We start from the raw sequence: 18,198 nt of genomic DNA, 5'->3' as shown, positions 1-18,198 counted from the left end.
AAGCTGATGAGCGATGGATGTGAAAACGAAAAAATGCAGGTAAAGCAGTTAATCCCTTATTTCGTAGCGCGATCAAATAAAGTGCAACAGATTCTGATGAAGGTAAAAGCTTTTCAGTTACAACAGAGTAACCGAATTAAATTAAATTGCGGGCCTTTTAAGGAGTCTTTTTAGATCATTCCTGAATCTAAATGTTGATTTTTTGTCGTTTTCGGTTATTCTTATGTTTTTGTTTTTTGTTTTATCAACTCTTCAAATTTTGTCTTTGCTTTTTTCTTTTCAGACATTTTGACCTCGAGCATCACGGAAGAGACATTAATTGTCGAAATGGGTATCTGGTGCAGTACATTTGGAACCGAGTATGTTATGGACTGATATTTTAAAATTTCTCTTTATTATACAGCTAAGAATATTTCTTTCTAAATTTCTTAGCTGTATAATAAAGAGACGGTTTTATAGGTTCTGTTAAGCCATTTCTAGATTTCACGCTTTTGAAGGTTTTTGGATGCGTCAACTTTTTGTCTCGAGCATCTTGTTAACTATGAAAATAAAGAGATGTTGAATGATTGCATATGAGAGAACTATCCATCAGAGACATACGGACGAGGATGAAACTAAAGGGTACCGTACAGCCTTCAGCAATGATCAAAATCCATATCGTAAAGTAAGCTACAAAAGGCTCCTGCGGGACAAAATATGAAACAATTTAAAAGAGAAAACCAATGGACTATTTCATGAAAAAACAATCGTCGAAAAAAAAAATAATGCAAACAGCAGCGAATGACTTAGGACAGGCACAAACATGATGTGGTGGGGTTAAACATGTTTGTGAGTGCTCAATCCTTAACTTACCTGAAATATTAGTGTAACTAATCTGGGACATTAATGTAATGGCACAACTCAAGAGCAAACTATGAGAATCAGTTACAAAAGACGTGACTAATCAAATTGGCACTTAGCAAACAAAAACTCAATCAACAGAAAAAAAATACACACGGTACCGGCTTTAGTGAACACGCAGTTTCTAAAATCTATTTCGAAACCAATTCCAACTAATAAATAAACCATGTTTCTCTAAACTGAAATTTCAATAACTACACATCCAAAAGATTTTTTGTAAAGGCGTGTCAAACAGACATAGAAAAACCTGGCATTGTCCAATGCCAAAATATTAACATCAACGGGAATGTTGATAATTAAACAGCTAAATGTTTTAGTTATGTTTTAATTGATTAAAAACAAAAACAATGTTAGCATCGATGAAGACAATATAGCTATAGTCTGATGATACTTATTCAAGAAATAGCGTGTGAATTAGGATGAAAACAACTTATTATGTCAAGAAGACTTATAATCCATGGTTACCACAAAATAATTCATCATCGCCATGGGTGCAATGTTTTCTGCCGTCACAAAGTAAGCTCGATGAAATGCAGTGACCCTCTTTGCATTTGAAGAATCCTGGCTGGCAAATCTCTTTTTCTACAAAAAAATGTATTTTATAAAAGTGTATTTTTGGGGGGATTGAAGAAAGATTCGCAGATTTATAGTTTGAAACAAGAATGGAATGTTTTCTGCAATTAAACACAAGATCATTCAATTATAGACAGTTGTCCATTCGATACATAGAACAATAAATCGTACCAAGTTTTAGTAAAAAATGAAAACAACACGTTACAAATTGCATACGTCCGAAGCGCTTTTCTGTCTATTTTGTTTTTCGTTTATTGTTTTGTCTTTCATATTTGGTTTTCGGTTATTGTTTTATCACGAAAAAGAGAATGCGAAGAACTACATATAATTGTTTCTGTTGACATATATTTCTTTAAAGTTTTGCTGTAAAGCCTTTTCTTTTTATTCAATTTTGGAATTGAAAGCATACCTCATCACAATATTACTGAAAGTCATTTTGTACTGTAGAATGATTTTGGTGACGTTTAGGTATGCAGTAAGTTAAACGGTTGGAGGTTTAGATCGTCCTTTTTTATGTTAATACCAAGGGAGAAAAGGGCGGATTTATGATTTTAAAAACATCTCCACTTTCGTGAATGATTTAGGGGCATATGTAAGATTCCCAGTTTTGCTTTGAATTCCAAGTTCTTTAATGAGTCATTCCAAATAATAATTTTTGCATCTAAAACAATATTGCTTGAAGCTTTGTCTGCTGAAACAATAAACAAATTTGTCTCGAAGAGAGGATAAAACAACCACAACCTTGGGCTTCTTGAAAGGATAAGAAAACCATGTGCTAATTATACATCGTATATTTTGAATACGCTTCTAAATGCTTGACCGAACAGCTTCGATTCATTCATGCACAGTGTCTAGTTTTGTCTCATCAGTTTGTTAGTCAGTCGTTACATTTCATTTTTCAAGCTAAACAATAAACAAGCTGCACATGAGTTATCCTTTTTCCTGAATTCCAACATCCAAAATAAGTGCCAATATAAATGGTATTTATGTCTTACAACGTCCTTGTTGTCATAGTTCCATTGAAATATATTACCTTACTGTACTAACGCTCATGTTAAATCAAACCAAGACCAAATACTCAAAAGTTTCAAATCAAATTTATTTTCCCCTATTGTTCTATACCATTTCATTCATACTTGACATTCTCTTTTTGATTTTATGCATTTCAAAACATTATGTGCAAATTTGAAATACTTCTCACAACCTTTATTTATTTTGGTCAAAACCATCCCATTATGCTCCTTCTTTTTTTAGGTTGAAAATCGGATGAAAACCCTATAAAAAAACCATAGATTAAAGAACCTTTACATATGTTCAAACTCGGTACAATATCACAATAAAAAGATGGTGGCTTTTAACTCGACTCCAGTCGTAGGTACCGAACAGTTTACGTGTTAACTGGGGGACTATTCTTAGTCATTTGAACAAGAGAGGTGGAAGATACCAAAGGGATATACATACAATTAGTTGAAGAAAACCAGACAACGCCATGACAAAAAACGAAAAACGACGAAAAGTCAAATAACAGTGTGCACAATGTATAAAACTAATGACTGAGCAACAGGAACTCCACCCACGGGGTGATATCAGATGATCCCGAAGGGTAAGCAGATTCTGCTCCACATGTGAGGGGAGTGTTTTTATAGTACAATTTGTTTTTCTTACCACAGTGCTGAAGATGAGTCATATCTCTACAACCTTTTATATCACTTCTTTCATTTACACGCATTACGCAGTGATCTGTATAGTTATACAACTTTCCATCAGAGCAAAGGGACTGGCTACGGGAAACATTTTTCGAAATTTCTGACAAATAAAAATAAGAGCAGTTTACCGATGTTTAAATCTTATAAATCGATTAAAAAAGATAAACGAAGGGAAAAAAAATAAAATAAACACAGATGACATTATAAGGTAAAAGGTATTCTATACTTTTAATGAAAAATCTAATTAAACGCATTCATCTAAGAGGATGAAGCACACAATAAATAATGATGTACAAATGACGTATTTAACAGACACAAAAAGAGACATTACAAGAATGCATATGACTTTAAACAGGCGAAGATGGCAAGGATATTGTCAATTAAATTTCGTGCTACACTTTAACATATAAATATTTTAATTGAATATCCAAAGTATGGTGTTGTTTTTCGCAAACATCAGAAACGATAATTCAGGTTTATAACTTTTCTTTAATTTTTTTCAGCTAAAACATTTTTAACATATATTAATGCTGTCTGTACTTAAAAATTTACCTGATTTACATACAACAGGTCCAACTGTCACATCATAAAACCCCTCGTCACTGTAAGATTTGTCTATAACAGCGTAACGATAAAAAGGAAGTCTATCGGGATTTGAAATGACTATACTATCAGTAAACACTCTATTGACATCTACTTGACTCCAGTCCATGCCTCCAATACAATGGCAACTACAGAACAAGGAAACTAATGTGATAAAGATAATGGAATAGACTTTGTTTGAAACAGTTTCATATTGCATCTATACGGTATGAATTGTAAGGTGTTATATTGTGCACTATTGAATTAGCTTTTTGTCTGACTATCAAATACCTGCATTTCTATTGACTTTCAAATATATAGTAAAATTACGTTGAATTTACCATGTTCAATTTTTTATGTGTGTTAAACAGTGTTATGAAAAGCATACAATGTGATCATTAGAATCGGAAACAACATATATACCAAACTTCAAAGAGCTCAAACAAACTCGATAAAAACAAAATAAATAAACGCTTTTTTACTACATAAATCTGACACAATACCGTTTACCACAAACAGCTGATATTTATCACAATCAGAGTGATTCGACAAATGTCGAAACCATTTCTACATAAACTTTCATCAGGGCTTATAGTTCGAAGAACAAGCACAAGCAGTAGATGGTGGTAAACAGTGCAAAAGCTTTGGATTTTGTATAAATGAAACGACTCTTATGACTACGAGAATGATGGTACGTTGTCCTTCAGAATTGAATTAAGTTCATTTACTTGCTTTTTATAGCATGCCTCAACAACCATGACAACAGATTCCGTATACTCTCCAGAGTCATCAGAAGATATAGCGTCGTGGTAATAGCATGTTAGTTTCACATTTTGTGAACACTGTTGGTTGTCCTTCTTCATTACACTCTTTATCATATCCTCAGGAAAACTATATACTTTTTCAAGTGTAATTTCAAGTTTATTAGAACCACCATAAAAGCTAGAGTATAAGGCAACATAATTATAATAAAAGAAAGTTGAAACCAGTAAAGTATTGCCTTGATCATTGAATTCACAGTATACCAAATATGTATCTGAAATAAAAAAAAGTTGGAAATGATATCCTCCCGTATTGTAACGTGTTTGAATTATTTTCAAACTTTACTTTATGAAACCAAAAGCTCTTCAACCACAATATTGATATATTTGTTATGTAATGTTTTGATACAGCATACTAGAAAAGAAAAACACACAAGCGACTTAACAATATACATTATTTACCATAAATTACTTAAAACATTCACTAAATTCTTTCATAGATACAAAGATTTGATTAGTAAATTTGGCTGTACCTTATTAAAAACGATATTTCACATCCTGAATGCTACGGTAATATTGTACTAAAAGCGCGGAAATCACTATGTGATCCGTGTAAACTCATCGAACCTTTAAACAAACTTATTAGTAAAGGTTATCTTAGTGATGTTGTAATAAGATCTTTGAATATTGTTTTCATTGGCACTAACATCGATTTTGTCATCAACAAATTAAAAAATAACTAAATTTATATTCTTTTCGAATGTTTTTTTGGGATGTATAAATAAAGATCCACGTTTATTTTCTATTTAGAGATTGCTTTATCTATATATAACATGATCCATATTTTTATAAGTTTAAATCCTAACGATCCCACTGCCTGTCGATACTTTTATTTTGGCATTGCACAAGTCATATCTTCTTTAACTGTCCATGACGTTAAAACACTAAATCCCTGGGATGTGTTTTAATTGATTTTAGTCTCTGATGCATGATTTTTTATTATTAATTGTTTTTGGCTTTTAACTAGCTTTCAGTAACTGCGAGTACTCTCAAATCGTACTTTCGTGTTAATTTGACCTATTGACACAATTTGTAATGCATTTCTGTTATTCAATGTTTACTTATTTTGTGTTATATCTCGTCTCACTATTTTTAACATGTACCACCTTTGATAAGAATTTGTATAACGATAAACTTTCAATTCTGTACTCGTACTGTGAACAACAAATTTATTAATTTTGTAAAAAATGCATTCCGTACTCCTAACAACAAAATTATTATACTGTGGGTTCATTATTATTCGTTGGATACCAATTTTCGTGGATTTCGTGGGTGCAGGTGAACCACGAAATTAAATGATCAAAGAATAACAAATTTTCTATAGGTTTGTATGCAGACTTCGGCAAAACCACGAAATTAAATATCCACGAACATTTAAGTTTTCCTTAATCCACGAAAATTGGTACCCACGAAAATAAATGAATGCACAGTATTTAAATTTACCTGTGTACGTTGTTTTATTTCCCGCCATTTTGTCCCAGGTAAGAGTTGTCTTTTTGACACGGTTCCTACATCTTTTTTTTTTATTAAAAAGTAAAATCACAAAAATACTGAACTCCGAGGAAAATTCAAAAAGGAAAGTCCCTAATCAAATGGCAAAATCAAAAGCTCAAACACATCAAACGAATTGATAACAACTGTCATATTCCTGACTTGTTACAGGCATTTTCTTATGTAGAAAATGGTGGATTGAACCTGGTTTTATAGCTAGCTAAACCTCTCACTTGTATGACAGTCGCATCAAATTCCATTATATAGACATTGTATTTATATTTTGTCATAGGTCTAACTTATTCGTTCAGTGTATGTTTACTTGTTTTTGTTAAAATGTCTTTTTGATCTAGTTAAGCAATTTCAATTGATATTTTATAGTGTATCTTTTAATGTTGTAATGTTACTCTACTGTCTCAGGTTAGGATGAAGGTTGGGGCCTGTTAAAACGTTTAAACCCGCTGCATTTTTATGCACCTGTCCTAAATCAGAAGCCTGTTATTCAGTGATTGTCGTTTGTTGGTTTGGCTCATAAGCGTTTCTCGTTTCTCGTTTTTTTATATAGATTAGACCGGTGGTTTTCCTGTTTGAATTGCTTTACACTAGTCTTTTTGGGGCCCTTTATAGCTAGCTGTTCGATGTGAGCCAAGGCTCCGTGTTGAAGGCCGTACTTTGACCTATGATGTTTAACTTTTTATACATTGTGACTTGGATTGAGAGTTGTCTCATTGACACTCATACCACATCTTCTTATTTATATTATACTTTAAAAATGACTTTACAATGCAAATTGAACGTATAAAGCGTCAATGAACTGCTATTTATACCTTAAAAGAATCATTCCGATATACATTGTACTTAAAAAAGGGAGTAATAATGATTTGGGGTGTCAAATACCGTTTCTAAAGTGATAACGTTATTTATGTACAAACTATATGATTGTCTGTGCTTCCGTGGGTATTATTTTTGGAAGCAAAGTTTTGACAGTTAGCTTAAAAAGGCAATTTTATAAAATAAAATTATATTTACCTACATATGTTATTTTATAGTGGTTACAAACTATTTCCACATATTGTTTTTTGGTGAAGATTATAATGATTTTGTTCTGTACGATTTCAATAATAACTGTAATATGTACCAAATTATTTGCCAACCCTTTGAATATAAGAGCCATCTAGTTATCAATGCCTTTATTTCAAAAACATTTTTACATTTACCTACAGGCGAAAAAATCTGAAAAATGGTAAACTTCTTGCTTCCATATTTTCTAATCTGATCAAACAAAATGAGTAAATTCCTAAACGACCCATAATATTCAAGGGTATAAATGGACAGACGCATGGAAAATTTCTACCTTCATAAAGAAACGTTTTTTTTTAGTAATCAATGACAGGGTAACGTTTCATTCATCTTTTATTTTTTTTCTTGTACTCTTATTATTGTCTTTTCTCTTCATTCTCTGTGTGTTTTAGGGTATCTATATCGTCAAAATGAATTAAAGCCATATGCATTTGTAATGTCCGTTTGACTTCATCACATTTGTTTTAATTACATTTCTAATTTGGAAGTCCTTGTATGTTTACTACATTTGGCCAGTTTCCGAATATTTTTGGAACGTAAACATGAATTGCTTTTTATAAAAGTTGCATTTCTTTGTATGACCTCAAACGCTTTGATTATATACATGTGCAAGTGACAAGTTACCATTAACCCCATAACTTAGCGTCGACAAAACACTACACCAAAATGAGCATCAATTCTGTTTGTAACATGAATAATGTAAATGCGCCGTAGACGTCAATGAAAGAATATGCAATGAGAAATCCATAATTTGGTTATGTTTCACATAATAATGACTTGTATTATATCAACTAATTGAGCTGTAAATAAAAAGTCAGATACAATCGGTAAGATATTTGATCTCCTGGACCATTAACTGTGAACAGTCCATCGCTTCATTTGAAGTGCAATGTTGGCAAAGATTGATACGTATTTTTCAAATTTTTGGCTTAGGTTTAAGACACTAATGATATATATACATTTGAGCTATTGCTTTCAACCTTCATTTTCTTGTAATGCTGTAATGCTTAGGGATGAGAGTTATTCCTAGTTACGAAAGGAAAATTTGATATTTGTTTGGATTAATTGTCACTTCCTTTACGCCAATGGCAATTGTTTCATTCAATATTTGGTATGCGGATTTGCAAGAAGTTTGTCACTCAGTGAAATCTCACTTGGCAATAACTAGATTTGGATAATTTTGCTGGTGCAGAGATTCAAAGCAAGTCTGAAAAAGTTTTCATTGAATTGAAATATTTACTTGATTCATGTGGTTCTGATGAAGCAAGTCACAAACTCGCTTACAGAGCTCCTAGGCATAATATGTGGTATAGTAGCTCTAACTTTAGAAACACCACCAAACAAACTTGATGATATAAAATATTCATTAAAGACTTGGTCTCTAAACATAAGTTAAAATGAGAGATATCCAGTTTCTTGTAGGGAAATAGAATATAGCAGTTTCGAAGACCCGATAGATTGTTTATGTCAAGATCATTAAATTGGTAAACAATTTAGAGTGGATAGAAATACCTAAAAATGGTTAAAAAGAATTTTTTCTCGGTAAATTTTTGTACCCTTGTATAATGAAGTACATGTATATGCTTTGGTTATTGAAGAATTGAAGTCAGATTTTTAAATTTTTTCTAATGCTTGTTTTACTGGTTGTTGATCGTGGAATTAAAGACACAAGGAGTTTCAAGGATTTATTATTGATTTAAACTTGAATATTAATGTGCTAGAGCTTTTGCTTGTTGTAGTTAAGACGAAACACTGGGAATATAACGTTTAAAAATAAAATAATAAAATTTTTCTACAACAAAGCATCTAAAGTCAAGGTTGTAAATACGAGGACAATTAGTGATTTATATATGCAGAACTGTCTTCGAGAATCACGTTTCATTGCAGCTGTGAATCAATTCGAAATAAAGACAGTACATGTAAGTGTTTGGGATAATAGCATATCAGACATTTTTGTTTTTATCTAGATGATATTTAGATAGAAAATATATTATTGGTATTTTTTGTTTATTCAAAGATCATCAAGCAACATTGAGTGAAATTACAGTTTTAAACAAAGCTTTATTTTGTTGTAAATTTGCACATGAATGAATACCAGTATACGGGGAGGTGCCACGTTTAGTGTCTAGTCAAAAGTGCCTTCAGAACTAATCAAAACGACTGTGCACTCCTTGATTTAACTTATTGTTCTTTCTTGTAAAGAAGTATGTTATCCTTTAAGGATGTTGTTTATGCAAGGAAGTAAGTTATTTGTTAGAAACTAGGGATTAGATCGTGCAAAGGAGTAGTGCATCCGTTTGAGTTTCCTTGTCAAATCAAAGAAAGCAGTACCTCTTTAGTATTGTATTATTAAATGGAATTCCATTCAAACTAGAAAACTAAAGGCCTGATGTACAAAACAATAATCGTAAAACAAATATGACGATAACCACTGAATTTTTATGTAAATTAAAACAAATACATATTTGTGTGATCTAGAATATCATATCTTTGGTGAGGTCAATACAACATGTATGTAAAGCTTAAAACAATTCGGAGCTTCAAAAGGAAAATGAGCCTTATTGGAAATACATAACTACCTTAGGGCAATTGTCCTGAGGGAGTTGTAGCCTTAGTCAAAGAACCATTACATAATTCATAAACCACCTTTTTATGTGCATTTCCCACGTTAGGAACATATAATTCATTGGTTATCGTTAATTGCTGCCTGTCATATCTGGTTTTTTTTTTATTGTTTTGTCATAATCAGGCCAGGCCATTTGCTTTTTCGTGTGAATTTTTTCACTTTTTGTCATATCGGAGCCTTTTAATACTGACTATACGGTATTGGTTTTACTCATTGTTGAAGGCCGTACGGTGACCCATAATTGGTAAAATCCACGTTGTCTCATTGGCTCACGACATCTCCATATTTTACATCAGCCTCATAAATCATTTTTTTATGTACCCTTTCTTATGTGTTACGGATCGTTCGTTTAAAATGGACCATCGTACTTTAATGTTGTAATTGGGAAGTAGTCATTTTGAGCAATTCTGAATTCTGAATTCAGTATTCTGCATTGTTTGGTTGTTCTATAACTAATAAGATGTATCCAAGAGAAATAGAATGACATGAAATTAAGAGGGTACTTATAATAATTAGAATATAGCAAAGTACTCTCGACCAATGAAATTGTAGAATTTGATGCCTCTTAATTGTGAAGAATGAATGTAAATCATGTTCTTAGTAAGGGATTATCCTATTATTTGGGTCTATTTACAGTTCAAAACAAAGAGTTTCTATAAATGAGTTACAACTGCCCCGAAGCACATTTATCAGATTGAAATGATTTATCACACAGTGATTGAAACTGACTAAAAGTTGAATTGTGAAATAAACAAAAATCTCAAAATAAGTTGAAGTTTACTGGTGCAGTAAAATTGGTACCGTGAATTTTATTATGAAAATATTAATAACTTCAAATTACTATAAAATTAAACAATACCAAAGCAATGCAAAAAAAATAGTAAAAAAATCTTTCAGATAAAAAATAACCTAAATCTTTAGCTTTCCAAAACTTTGATTACTTGATCAGCGGTTGGGGAGAATAGTTATTTCCAATACAATTATTCCAATAAAAAAACAGAAATTAAATTTTAAACATATTAAAAACTTTTTAAGGGCATTATTTTTGAGCATTTTCCTGACATAATGAAACAGTATTTGATGTAAAAAGCCGGACCAAATTATTGGCTGTGAAATAAAATTTAGTTGTAACTCTAATGTATTAATTGATTTAAACTATAAATAAAACAGGATAATTCCTCACTAAAATATTACATGATTTACATTCATACTCACAATCACTGAATCAGGAAACATACAGTTCCTACCTTTTCTTTCTACTGTTGTGTCACCTAATATTTATAACGCATTTTTTTAAAAAATATTTCCCAAATGATAAGAAAGTCCGCACATCACTAAAACTTATCCATAAATGACATGCCGATAAAGGAAGTCATGCATCAATTATAAACATTGCACTGACAATGAAACTATTTCTTGAATAGATCATTTGAGCCTTGAGTACTTTACAATATTCTAACGCTCGTACTTATTCATGAAGAAAGGGATTATCATTCTCTTACATATACATTGACTTTGTATACTGTAAATAGATTTTAACAATAATCTTCAATTGTTTTCATTGTTATTAATCACCAGCTCTCGCACCTCCATTTGCAACTCAATCATTTCGAAATTTCTTGATTACTTCTATGCTACTAAGAATGAACATTCCAAGTAACATAGCATTGCTAGTGTATACTTTTTGCAAATCTAAAAAGTTAAGTGAAAATGTTTGAAAAAAATACCAATTTAGCATAAACGATCAACTCCATTTGGTTTTTCTTAATCAAATTTATCAAATATTTTGATAGTTTTCCTTTGATCATGTATCCATTGTAATCTATTTTTTTATTGTCTTATTAACAAAATCTGCCCATAAAAATAAACTTTTCTTGAGGTCATAAACATGAGAATAAAGAATTATTTCGAATGCGGTTAAATAATATACCTTCTGTTCCTTGATCTATGGAATACATTCCATTTAATCTCGCCCCGACTACCCACCATTGTTCACACGATGTCTGTTTGACACTATCAGCGCACTCATATTCGTCTTCTTTGTATCCCCCAGGACAATCAGATATAGTATCACATACACGATCTTTACTGATACATGATTTATCATAACATTGATAACTGTTTAAACTACAAGTTTCTGAGAAAAAAATATCTATAATTATGTTATGTAACGAACCAACGGTGCTGATAGTATTTTGATATAAAAGAACAAACTGATTATATCACATCTTTTACTTTTCTCCGTTAACTTTGTTTGTCGCTCATGTACTAACTTTAATCAGATTGTAAAAATGAAGGTTATGTGTTAGTTCAATCTCAGTTGACATCATATTTACCTACAAATTGATATAAGTGTCTTAATATTTTACAACTTTACTTTTAAAAGCTATTGAATGCAGGTCTCGATTGGAACTTTGTACTTTTTTAGAATCAGTTAAATATTTCAGATAGTATAATTTATATCTATTCTTTCCGTTGTTTTTTTTTAAATTTTGTTAAGGAAAAACAGAAATTTAAAGAACAATTTTGAAACGTTTACCGTTACTTTTTTTAAATAAAAAAGGGAGGCGGATGATACCAAAGGGATATTAAAACTCATACAAAACGACAAAAAGACAAACAACAGTGTACAAAACACGTTATAGAATAATAAAGTCTGAGCAACACAAGAGGTATTGTTTTTATTAACTTATCTAGTATATGTAATATCTCTACCATTCAAAACTTTAAACCTCCCTATTTTGTTGACATAGAACGGCCTATGTGATTTCGTATATCTACACAAATCCAGCAATAGTTTTATATTCAATCATACTTCACTTACATTAGACGTCATTAGAGACAATAATGCTCCTTCTACGCGAGACTGTAAATCATGGAAATTTTAGATATGATACAGAGATTTGGTTTGGAAATTGGGATGCATCTATAGAAAACCTTTTACAAACTGGAGAAACCATCCTGATTTTTATGGTGATGTTGTTTTAAGAGCCCGTAAATTTAGATAGATTCATGGAAACTTATAGAACCTTTGAAGAAAATTTATCTAAAAGTTTATTAATTTAAGGTAGCACAATACAAAGATTTTTTTTACTTCCAATCTCCAACCTTTAAAATGATGTTACTTTCTTATGACTGCATACAAATTAATAAAAGAGGTACATATAGATAGATAAAAGATTAATCTTTTAAATGAATGCAATATTTTTGTTATGCAATCATTATGTAATCAATTATTATGCAATTAATGGCAAAATCTTGGTCAGTTCACTTGAATGAATTTAGCTCTGACATCTCTATAACTAAACAAGAAATTTTAACGTTATCTTAATCAACACAGCAGGAGCTACAACAGGGTGTCTCAAATTATCGCTATCGTATTCCATTCTCTCAAAATCCTTACCACATAAAAGTAGAGATTATTTGATTAGGTGTAAAATTTGATCTATACATTCTATCCAAAATCTGAGACAATCTTTTGTAGATAATGGCTCTAGGAACAACATATTATAAAATCAACCCTCTCGGGGTATCCATGAAGAAGCTAATATCAATTGAAAGTGGAAATTTCTTGTAAAATTTTGTAGACACAGTTAAAATTATAATTAATTACATAATTGTTGTATAATACTAACATTGCATTAATTTGAAAGAGTAATCTGTTAGCTATCCATAAATACCACTTTTATAAATTTTCAAGCATTATAAAGAAAGTTACAGCATTTTAAAACTGGGGAGTTAGAGGTATAAAATCGTTGTATTGTGCTACCTTAACACTGTAAAATTATTTTTGAACAATGTTTTTACCGGTTACAAAATTGGTTGTGTTATCAATAAATTAAAACATAACTTAATATTATTGCTCGTCGAATATAAACATTTGAAGTCCTTTGTTTTGTCGATACTTATATTTTGGCATTATTCAAGATTTTTTTCTCGGACGTCTTCACATTTAATCCATTGTTTGTGTACAAATTGAAATATTAGTCTAGGATTCATGATTTTTGTATGTTCTTGTCTCAAGTCAGGAGCGTTGTTGTTTGTTGTTGTATATCATATTTGTTTTTGTCACGTTAGCAATAACTGATCATATCGATTCTTATAGAAACACTGAATATATGATGATGATGTTCTGATTTTCCACAGAGTAACCATTAAAAATGTAATGCTCCTCCTTCAAATGTATTAAAGGGAACATTTACTTTCTATAAAGTAGCATTTTATCCTTTTCATATTTTTTTCTGATTTGGCAAAAAGCTAAGCATATTAGTGTATATACCACAATTTATTTCATCTGATCCATCAAAACAATCGCGTGTGACGTCACAACGTTTAGCTGAAGGAATGCATTGTTTGTTGCCACACTGCCATTCGCCGTCTTTACAACTTCTCCATTCTAAACAAAACACATGATTTCAATACAGAGATAAAGTATCATTTTTGGAGACAACACTTAGTGAAGCAAAACTAATGAATACCTAAACGCAACTCGTCACAAATAATATAAAAAAAAGTGATACCCATTATGGTCCATATAAACAGAACACTACATAAATACATGTTTTAAAGTTTTAAATGATTTACAAATTGTTACACATCACGAGTCTATAGGTAGGCTCTTAAAATTGCATTTACAATTTCACTTAAGTATTTTTCAGTAGTTTCAGGAATAGTCTGTGTTATAATGTTCCATAAAAATTGATATATTCGAAAGTTAAGAATTTTATGGTCAACGGCAGTTAACCAAAGATTTGCATTAACAAATGAGCCTGAAATGCTTATTCAAAATATGATTTTTTAGCATATTATACTAAATTAAACGGAGATTAACAAGAGTGTACATGCTGAAATTTCTCGCATGCTTCACTCATCATTATCGAATTTATGTTGAAAGTCTTCATTATACAGATTTTACAACAATTATTGCATAAACTTATTATTATCAATGATTCATATAAACGAGGTCAAGGTACACCCTGAAAGACATAATTTTACACCTTACAAGCATTCAATACACCAAATACATTAAACATATTGCTTATAGTATCTCGGAAAAGAAAGAAAGCACGAAACCTAAACATTGACTAATGAACCATGAATAGAGGTCAAGGTCAAATAAACTCTGTAAGACAGACACATGCACCAAACAATCAATTGAAAATGCTGTCACGGCCATGTTAACCCTGTCAGACAGACACGTATACTTTACATTCATTCCATACTAAAATACGCTTACTTGTTGCTTATAGCATCTCAGAAGTTGATCTAACCAATCAAAATGAGGAATAAGTCATCTAGTGCAGTTACATTTAGACAGTCAATGTTATCAGATGAAAATTGCCTGACAGTCAAGTACACCTTAAAATCATTCTAACACCAAATAAAGTTAACGTATTGCTTATAGAACAAGATAAATGGAATAAACTACAAAAGCTTACCAATTGATCACGAGAGGAGGTCAGATCATGATTGAATGATATGTTTAAAGTCTGTAACATCAATGTCTTGCCGAATGTATCACATAAATTATCAATGAACCATAAAACTGCGGTTAAGTACATATGATGACTGTTTTAAAGACATAAACACTATATAATTATTTTATAACGAAACATATTTGACTTTTGCTTACAGTATCTAAGAAACTTAATCACAAACATTTAACACTGACCAATGAACCATGAAAATCGGGTCAGGGTCAAATGAACCCTGTGAGACTGATATGTACAACTTATGTTCATTATATATAAAAATAATATATTGTTTATATACAAAACTAACCTTAACAAAAAAACTTAACGTTAATCAATGAGCCAAGAAAATGAAGTCAAGGTCAGATAAACACTGTCTTATCATTCTATACACAAAATTTAGTTATCCTTTTTGCTTAAGGTATCTGATAATTGTACTTGATCATGAAGTCTTAACATTGATAACTGTTCTTGAAATGATGTTAATGTCAGGCGCTAATCTTGTATGAAGTACATGCATACCTAGTAATGATTTCATTTACCAAATATAGTTTACCTATTACTCATAATAACTGAAAATGTCATCAGATAAAACAAATATACATTTTTTAGCAGTCGGTGAACCATAAAAATGAGGTCAGGAACACCGATGGAAACCTCAGACCTTTAGCCATTTGTATACAAGATATGTAGTAACTAGGTCTTCTAACTTCTGAAATATAAAGTATTATTCAAATAGTTTTCACCATCTCCGCCGCTGCCGGATTTGCATTCCTATGTCTCGCAAACGAGACAAAAATAAGAAATGCTATTTCAAACAGGTAGGTATACCAACTTTGTCCTTTTTCACAGATAATTTTCATGTGAAAATTTTGTGGATTGTGTCTTTTACTATTTGACATTTATCAAAGTTACGGACATACATACATAAATTCATGGATATGAACAAACAAACTATACCACACTCTTATTTTTGCTATGTTTCGGATGATTAACAAACTTACGACAGTGTTGTTCGTCCGATCCATCTTTGCAGTGATTTAAGTGGTCACAGTAGAAGGTTAAATGTATACATGAACCATCTGCACATTGGTACTGGGAACTTGAACATTCTGTACCTGATAATAGAAACTTAATTTCTTTACCTCCAAAACTTAAAATAAAATCATTTCATGTAATAAGTATAGCACCTCAACAAATATTAAGTGATAATAAGATAAATTATATTTTATGTCCAAACTTCTGGACATTGCCCTCTCCCGTATGAGTTTTTCTTTGCGTATATTGATGAACTTTAACAATGTACTTTCAAGACCAAAATCTAAAACAATTTGAGCGTGTCAATACTTAACTTCAAAAATATAAGCTAATATTTGTATGCATCGTTTTTTATGCCGAACTCTTAACTTTTAATACATCTTCAACCTTTGACACGGTTTGTTGTATATGTTCCAAATGAATGTTTCCTGCAAATTAGTTATTTTTGGATGATAAACTACAGAAGATAAATAACCATTTGCTATAGAGGTCTTTTAAACAAAATGAGACAACTTAAAAAGGTGCTAGGGGGCCGTTTCAAATTTGCAGTGAGGTGAGAGTTTTTTCCCTGTGTTGAAGGCCTCACTGTGACTTTGAGATGAAGCGCAGCAATAAAAGCGCTGTTCCTTTGCTTTTATGTGTTTTTGTTGTGCATGTACTGATTTTGTGTCATGGATAGATGCCCCATATCCTTTGTTTTTCAAAACATATTTACAGCGTACAAGTGTATTAAAACGTAGATTTAAAAAGGATGATCCCTTATTGATAATTGTTTTTCTTTCGAATGCTGACTTAATTTTTTGTCTTACAACGGCGGAAAAAGATTTGACCAAAAATTACTAATGAAGATCAGAATGTTTTTGAAGAGAATGTATAGGTTTAATTAAAGACAGATGCAGGATACTACATAATACGCTGAATTATATAGAATGATGTCAGCTAATGTGACGCACCTAATACTTTGAGTAGTTGTGCATGATAATACACTCACAAAACTCTACTTTTTGGGGTATTAAACCTGCTTAAATACTTGATCTTTTAAGTGTCATCAGCATCTTTATCAATTATAATATCAAAAAACATAAAAAAAAATAATACTGGAATGCAACTTCGTTCCTTTTGATGCAATGTCAGATAGTAGGCTTATTTGACACACCCTCTTGATTTATCAATGTTCTTGATAAGCTACATTGTACATCTACAATATTTTGTACAATATCATGCATTTATAAGTTATTTAAAGACAGGACATATTGACATTCTTCATAAAAAATATGTCATTGGGAGTATATTTGAATGGTCGGAATTCGCTATTTTTGAAATCTCGTGCTATAAGACAAGACAAATTAAAACATTTCTGTCAAAAAAAAAAATACTAACAGTTAATTTCCTTTTCACGTTTCATAAACAATTCATGCCAAATATAAATATAACCACAGTGTAACATTGGCAGAGCTGTCTTATTGGCCTTTTTCGCTGTACATTTGAAGGGCAATAGCTCGTTTGTATATTTTGCTAAAGCTGTTGTATATTTATAATGAAACATTAACTTTTCAGTTTTGAAGCGTTTCAGTTGAAACGACTTTTTTATAGAATAATCTTTGGCGTGAAGGATATTAAGTTGTAAAGATATTAAAGGCAGCAATAAATAACTGAAAAGAAAAGATCTCAGTTTGAACATTTGTAATTATCAAATGATACTACTTTATTTGTACTTCCAAAAACGATGTTGAAATTGCCATTAAATGATATAATATCTTTTGCTTATTTTCCAGATTGCAACAAAACAAAAGATACAACTCGGGGATAATTATATAAATTTGAAAATCGTCCAACTGAGTGTAGCCTGCTGAAAGATGAATTTAAATATAATCAAAAGCATCACGTCATTTACATAATATCACGGTAGT

The 18,198-nt window shown here is 31.1% G+C and overlaps 1 protein-coding gene across 1 annotated transcript in view; it reads right to left on the bottom strand.

Annotated features, from left to right (window-relative positions):
- Positions 1-18,198, bottom strand: part of LOC127709600 (uncharacterized) — a 246,139-nt gene that overhangs the window by 122,622 nt on the left and 105,319 nt on the right. The gene's annotated exons all lie outside the window — the stretch shown is intronic.

Source organism: Mytilus californianus, unplaced genomic scaffold (assembly GCF_021869535.1).
Source record: "Mytilus californianus isolate M0D057914Y unplaced genomic scaffold, xbMytCali1.0.p SCAF_7, whole genome shotgun sequence".
Classification (NCBI taxonomy): Eukaryota; Metazoa; Mollusca; class Bivalvia; order Mytilida; family Mytilidae; genus Mytilus; species Mytilus californianus.
Note: the sequence above shows the minus strand (reverse complement) of the source record. Positions and strands in the feature narration are given on the sequence as shown.